Genomic DNA, 7,778 nt, shown 5'->3' with positions numbered 1-7,778 from the left:
AAACCATATGTAATAATTATGAAACACTTTATCTTAAAGCATGATAATATATACAAGCATAGCTAATTACATTAAAAAAAAAAAAAAAAAATTCTTAATACTGAAGATGAGACTAATTCCCAGTTCGCATGGGATCAGCATTATCTGAGTACCTTGTGTGATTTCCCCACCACACACACACACACACACACATAATTTTGTGTGGTGCATTCACACGGGATAAACAAAGCCTGTGATTCTACATGAATTTACTGACTTATCAACTACATATGATGTGAAGACTTTGTGTACTGTAACATTATATCTTAGAAAGGAGAATGTTCCGCATGCTGCTATACATGTCATCATTCTTTTGCTTTTGCTCTTCTGATGGGTTTCAGCTTCTCTTTCTGCAAATTGTAGTTTGGTGTATAGCGATATGATCCAGCACCCAAAACACTATCAAAACACTCCACCTGTGTGCCTTATCAATTTTTGTGAAGAATGGATAAGGCACACAGGACACAAAAACATTGAAAAAATTATATACTATCCCGCAAGATCATGGCCAAATCACAAAGATGCTGATTTGCATGGGACTAATATTATCACAGGATCTCGGTCTTCAGTGAAATATGGTAGGTAGTTTGCAGGGGATTTTTTTCTGGCCAATTGGCACAGGATTAAGATTACAGACAACCTCCAAAATTATTACAAATGACCAGAGATCACCAAGTAATACAAATCCTGTGATTGTGTGCTTTGCCCATTTTTAATGACCCTGTTACAAAGTTAAGCCCTATTTGCAGAGTACGTTCATTTAAGTAAGGAGAGTAATATTATATGTAACATGAAGAGAAAAGAAAAAAAAAAATCAAATTTAACTCATTTGTACAAATTAAATGAATAGGGGAGTGCGGGGCACAAACAAATGAGGAGTTAATGGTAACACACGTGGTTTAAATATTTCGAGACACACTAGCATAACAATTTACAGTATTTAACCTTTGGTCATATCAACACTATATAGAGAAAAATGTGCACCAAAATTAAAAAAATATCTTAAAGGGGGGGTGAAATGCTTGTTTTCACTCAATATCCTGTTAATCTTGAGTACCTATAGAGTAGTACTGCATCCTTCATAACTCCAAAAAGTCTTTAGTTTTTTTATATTTATAAGAGAAAGATAGTCTGCACCGTTTTTTTCCCGGAAAAACACTTCCGACTGGAGGCGTGACGTGTGGGCGGAGCTAAAGAATCACGAGCGCCAGTAGGCTTTTGCGTTGAGAGCGTTTGGAAGCTGTGACATTACCTTGAGGGAAAAAAACATAATCCAAAACAAACCATGGCTAACAGTCAGATTCAGCGTATATTTATGATCCAGAATCAGATCCCGAGGCTGAAACTGAACGAGAGCAGCAGCAGCAACGAATCGCTCCGAGCGGGGCTTAATTTTTGAAACTTTGTCCATGTTTAGCATGGGAATCCAACTCTTTAACAGTGTAAAAAACTCAGTATGCATGAAATAGCATTTCACCCCCCCCCCTCCTCCTTTAATTTAAGAGATGAAAAGTAACATTTTCATCTCAGATTTGAAAAAGTTTTCATCTAAGGAGTTGTTAGGTTGTGTACCACTCTCCCTTATGTGCTAGTGACTGTTAACATGAATGAGGCAGAAATCAGCACTAAAACTTGGATGAAAGGAAGTCCAGCATCATACTAACCTGTAGAAGTATGACCTGTAAATGCTGTGGACGTGATTTGTGGTAAAGGAACTGAAACACAACACATGGAAAGGAGTTAAATCAGACTCCAGATTAGGAGTTTCTTGGGAAGGCCACATTTCAGTTCAGCTACACATTCACCTGTAGTAGTGGGACTGGTAGATGTTGTGGAAGTGATTGTGTGTAAAGGAGCTGAAACAATACCAAAGTGAAACAGATGTTAAAATCACATCCAGATGATGAACGGTGTTGTTCATGAGGAAAATCATCAAGATAAAATCCCTTTTAAAATAAACAAATTCCATCTATAATTATCCTCACCTGTAGAAGTAGAACTAGTAAATGTTGTGGAAGTGACTGGCTGTAAAGAGACTGAAACAAAAACAGAAGTTAAGATGTTAAATCAGAATCAGATGATGAAGTACTGTGTTATGCAACAAAGAAATTGAGGGATTTCTTTATTTGTCTGCGTTTAAAGATGCAGCAGGTAGTGGTGTAGCACAAATTGGTGTTTAAATGGAGCAAACTATAGCCAATGTTCCTGTGTGCAGAGAGTAGAGAGTGGAGAACAATGAGAAGAAACCATGTCCATCTGAACACAGTTTATTCATGGAGCTCTCTTCTAATGAGGAGGTTATTTGAGGCCAGTGACTTAGCCCTTGTCCACACTAATATGTTTTAGTTTAAAAACACATCTTTTTGTCTCCATTTTGGCCTTCCGTCCACGCTGAGAAAGCATTTTTAGTCAAGGAAAACTGAGCTTTTTTAAAATGTTCTCCAAAGTGGATAAATTTAAAATGTGCTGGTTTTGCCAAAAAGCTTTTACTGAAAGATGAAGCAGTTGCCACTTTCTCGGGACAATCTGCTGTATATGCATCACAGCCTGAAAGTATGCTGCTTTATTTGTTGTTGTGTGTTTTATTACGTTTCATAGTTTAAGTTCTATGCCGTTTCTGCAATGTAATACATATTATAATTGCGCTTACCTGTAAATAGTAAATGCAGTTTTTTAAGTGGTTGTTTACTTTGTATCTAAAATTTTATTTAGCCAAAATAATAATAATAATAATAATAATAATAATAATTTACGCTACCACTCTAATATGTCTTGCAATATCTGTGCATGCAAAGGTTCTGATCTATCCTCTTGGTCAATATTCTCGGGGTATGAATCCGGCTCAAATTGGTATGCTGATATTGACATTATGCTAACAGCTGCTTTGGCAAGGGGTGGGGCAATACTGAAACACTATCTAAACTGTTCGCCAATCACAGCTTACTGGGACAACTAACCAGTCACAAACACATTTAGTTTTTTGGAAGGTGGACAAGATCTAATCAAGCTGTTTGAGCCAGGCTGGGGAGAAAGGAATTGTAATAATGCAATTATGTGAAAAATAATGTGTTTTTTTGAACCACTAAGCATTATAGCATGTTCTAATGCCCCCCAAAACAAAATCAAGTCTTTGTAAAAGAGCATAATAGGACCTCTTTAAAGAAACTTAAAAAAAAAAAAAAAAAAAAAATCTCAGATGAAAAAAAAGTGTTCAGCAACAAGGATAACATTGAAGGATTTATTTTAAATGGTCACATTTAGTCTAAAATTATTCTCACCTGCTGAAGTAGAAGTAGTAGATGTTGTGGAAGAGACTGGTTGTAAATGAACTGAAACAAAACATGTGGAAGCAGAAATTCAGCATTTAAGTCTGCTTAAACATTGTGTTTATCTTGAAGACGGGTATTAGTAGGAGCTTCTCTTGAAAGCCACATTACAGTTCGGCAACACATTCACCTGTAATAGTGGGACTGGTAGATGTTGTGGAAGTGACCGTGTGTAAAGGAGCTGAAACAATACCAGACAGAAACAGATATTAAATCACACTCAGATGATGAACAATGTTCTTCATAAAGAAAATAATCAAGAAACACATTACATCTACAGTATAATTATCCTGACCTGTAGAAGTAGAACCAGTAAATGTTGTGGAAGTGACTGGTTGTAAAGAGCCTGAAACAAAAACAGATGTTAAATAAGAATCAGATGATGAAGTACTGTGTTATGCAACAAAGAAAGTAATTGAGGGATTTCTTTTAAATGGTCTTAAAGCATTTTCACCTGTTGAAGAAGAACTAGTGTATGTTGTGGACATGAATGGTTGTAATTGATCTGAAGCAACAATGTATAAACAGATTAAATCAGATGCTCGATAACTGTATTCTTCATGAAGACAATAATTATTTTTTAAAGCCACAATCCAGTTTGACAGCACATTCACCTGTAGTAGTGGGACTGGTAGATGTTGCGGACGTGACCGTGAGTAAAGGAGCTGAAACAATACCAAATGGAAAAAAAATCAGACTCAAATGATGGAATGCTGTTCTTCATGAAAAAAAAAACAAAAAAAAAACAAACAAACAACAACAACAAAAAAAAAAACATCAAGAGAATTAACTTTAAGAAGCCACATTCAGTCTAGAAAAGAAGGAAATAATTCTGGTCATCACAACCCCCTGGTCTGCACAAGTTGTATTTAGTATGTTTCACAAGGTTTGTTCCATTGAGAGGATATTCAACCATGTTTGCAGTTCAAAAGGAGCGTATATTCCTTTCAAAGCATGAAAGACTTGACTACTCTGCAAACGTCATTATTTCATTAAATAACTCTTCTCACTTCTGTAGTAAATTTTGTCTGCGTGTAAAGATGCAGCAACTAGTGGGGTAGCACAAATTGGTGTTTAAATGGAGCAAACTATAGCCAATGTTCCTGTGTGCAGAGAGTAGAGAGCGGAGAACAATGAGAAGAAACCATGTCCATCTGAACACAGTTTATTCATGGAGCTCTCTTCTAAAGAGGTGGTTATTATATATATTATAGCATGTTCAAAATGTTGTTGTGTTTTAGATAACAATGTGCTTTATGTTAATGTTGCACTTTATTAATTTTTGTGTTGCGAACTGTTATTGGATGTTCAAGTTGGATCTGAAAAGAGGCTCCGCCCCTGTGTGTGTGTAAGGGGAAATGAAGAGAAACGAGGGGGAGAAGAGTGCCTCGCTGGTTCAAGTGTGGTTCTCTTGGAAGTCGGGATGTGTACGGCGTGGGTTGTGGCCGACAACAGCCCAAATAAACACCCCTTGTTTATTAAAACGCCTCGTCCTTGTCTGAGAACGCTACAATATATAAGGTGACTTAGGCCTTGTCCAAACCAATATGTTTAAGTTTAAAAACGCATCTTTTTGTCTCCATTTTGGCAATCCGTCCACACTGAGACAGCGTTTTTAGTCAAGGAAAACTGAGCTTTTTTAAAATGTTCTCCAAAGTGGATAAGTTTGAAAATGATGATGCAAGTGCTGGTTTTGCCAAAAAGCTTTTACTGAAAGACGGAGCAGTTGCCACTTTGTCGGGACAATCTGCTGTATATGCATCACAGCCTGAAAGTACACTGTTAAAAATAATACAATATATTTACTTAACAAAATTGTGGCAGATTACAAGCAATATTATTGATTAAATTAAACACATAAAAATTCATAAGAATTAATCAAATGAGATGCTTAGAAATTAACCATTGAAAATTAGTTAAATAGCACAAAAAATAAGTAGTTAAAAAAACAAAAAACAAATGTGGAGTTAATGGTAACACACGTGGTTTTAATATTTCCAGACATGCTAGCATAACAATTTACGGTATTTAGCTGTGGTCATATCAACATTATATAGAGAAAAAAGTGCACCAAAATTAAAAAAATATCTTAAATAGAAATGTAAGAGATGAAAAGTACAATTTTCATCTCAGTTTTGAAAAAGTTTTCATCTAAGGAGTTGTTAGGTTGTGTACCACTCTCCCTTATGTGCTAGTGACTGTTAACATGAATGAGGCAGAAATCAGCACTAAAACTTGGATGAAAGGAAGTCCAGCATCATACTAACCTGTAGAAGTATGACCTGTAAATGCTGTGGACGTGATTTGCGGTAAAGGAACTGAAACACAACACATGGAAAGGTGTTAAATCAGACTCAGATTAGGAGTTTCTTGGGAAGGCCACATTTCAGTTCAGCTACACATTCACCTGTAGTAGTGGGACTGGTAGATGTTGTGGAAGTGATTGTGTGTAAAGGAGCTGAAACAATACCAAAGTGAAACAGATGTTAAAATCACATCCAGATGATGAACGGTGTTGTTCATGAGGAAAATCATCAAGATAAAATCACTTTTAAAAGAAACACATTCCATCTATAATTATGCTCACCTATAGAAGTAGAACTAGTAAATGTTGTGGAAGTGACTGGCTGTAAAGAGACTGAAACAAAAATAGAAGGAAACAGATGTTAAATCAGAATCAGATGATGAAGTACTGTGTTATGCAACAAAGTAATTGAGGGATTTGTTTTTTTGTCTGCATGTAAAGATGCAGCAAGTAGTGGTGTAGCACAAATTGGTGTTTAAATGGAGCAAACTATAGCCAATGTTCCTGTGTGCAGAGAGTAGAGAGTGGAGAACAATGAGAAGAAACCATGTCAATCTGAACACAGTTTATTCATGGATCTCTCTTCTAATGAGGAGGTTATTTGAGGCCGGTGACTTAGCCCTTTCTTTCAGCTTTTACTGAAAGACGAAGAAGTTGCCACTTTGTCGGGACAATCTGCTGTATATGCATCACAGCCTGAAAGAATGCTGCTTTATTTGTTGTTGTGTGGTTTATTACATTTCAAAAAGTAAGTTCTATTATAATTATAATTGCACTTACCTGTACATAGTTAATGCAGTTTTTTAAGTGGTTGTTGACATTTTAACTAAAATTTTATTTTGCAAAATTTTTTTTTTATAATATTAATAATTTAGGCTACCACTCTAATATGTCTTGCAATATCTGTGCATGCAAAGGTTCTGATCTATCCTCTTGGTCAATATTCTCGGGGTATGAATCCGGCTCAAACTGGTATGCTGATATTGACATTATGCTAACAGCTGCTTTGGCAAGGGGTGGGGCAATACTGAAACACTATCTAAACTGTTCGCCAATCACAGCTTACTGGGACAACTAACCAGTCACAAACACATTTAGTTTTTTGGAAGGTGCGCCTTCATCAAACCCAGACCTAATCAAGCTGTTTGAGCCAGGCTGGGGAGAAAGGAATTGTGATAATGTAAATTATTTGAAAAACAATGTGTTTTTTTGAACCACTAAGCATTAGAGCATGTTCTAATGCCCCCCAAAACAAAATCAAGACTTTGTAAAAGAGCATAATAGGATGTCTTTAAAGAACCTAAATAAATAAATAAAAAATCTGATGAAAAAAAAAGTGTTCAGCAATTATTCTCACCTGCTGAAGTAGAAGTAGTAGATGTTGTGGAAGTGGCTGGTTGTAAATGAACTGAAACAAAACATGTGGAAGCAGAAATTCAGCATTTAAGACTGATTTAACATCTGTGTTCATCATGAAGACAGGTATTAGGAGAAGCTTCTCTTGAAAGCCACATTCCAGTTCAGCTACACATTCACCTGTAGTAGTGGGACTGGTAGATGTTGTGGAAGTGACTGTGTGTAAAGGAGCTGAAACAATACCAAATGGAAACAGATGTTAAAATCACACCCAGATGATGAACGGTGTTGTTCATGAAGAAAATCACCAAGATAAAATCCCTTTTAAAAGAAACACATTCCATCTATAATTATCCTCACCTGTAGAAGTAGAACTACTAAATGTTGTGGAAGTGACTGGCTGTAAAGAGACTGAAACAAAAATAGAAGGAAACAGATTTTAAATCAGAATCAGACGATGAAGTACTGTGTTATGCAACAAAGAAATTGAGGGACTTCTTTTTTAAAGGTCTAAAATTATTTTCACCGGTTGAAGTGTAACTAGTGTATGTTGCTGACGTGAACGGTTGTAAATTATCTGAAACAACAATGTGAAAACAGATGTTAAATCAGGAACAGATGGAAAAGCTTCTTTTGAAGGCCACATTCCAGTTTGACAGCACATTTACCTGTAGTAGTGGGACTGGTAGATGTTGTGGAAGTGACCGTGAGTAAAGGAGCTGAAACAATACCAGATGGAAACAAAATTGGAT

At 36.1% G+C, this 7,778-nt stretch overlaps 1 long non-coding RNA gene across 1 annotated transcript; it reads right to left on the bottom strand.

Moving 5' to 3' along the window:
* Positions 1-5,973: 5,973 nt before the first annotated feature.
* LOC113097100 (uncharacterized) lies at positions 5,974-7,438 on the bottom strand. Its single transcript, XR_003288771.1, has 4 exons — positions 7,387-7,438; positions 7,207-7,257; positions 7,028-7,078; positions 5,974-6,003 (listed from the first exon to the last, which is right to left on the bottom strand). It is a non-coding gene; the product is annotated as an uncharacterized LOC113097100 (long non-coding RNA).
* Between the last annotated feature and the right edge of the window lie 340 nt (positions 7,439-7,778).

This window comes from Carassius auratus, unplaced genomic scaffold (genome assembly GCF_003368295.1).
Source record: "Carassius auratus strain Wakin unplaced genomic scaffold, ASM336829v1 scaf_tig00216111, whole genome shotgun sequence".
In the NCBI taxonomy this organism is placed as follows: domain Eukaryota; kingdom Metazoa; phylum Chordata; class Actinopteri; order Cypriniformes; family Cyprinidae; genus Carassius; species Carassius auratus.
Note: the sequence above shows the minus strand (reverse complement) of the source record. Positions and strands in the feature narration are given on the sequence as shown.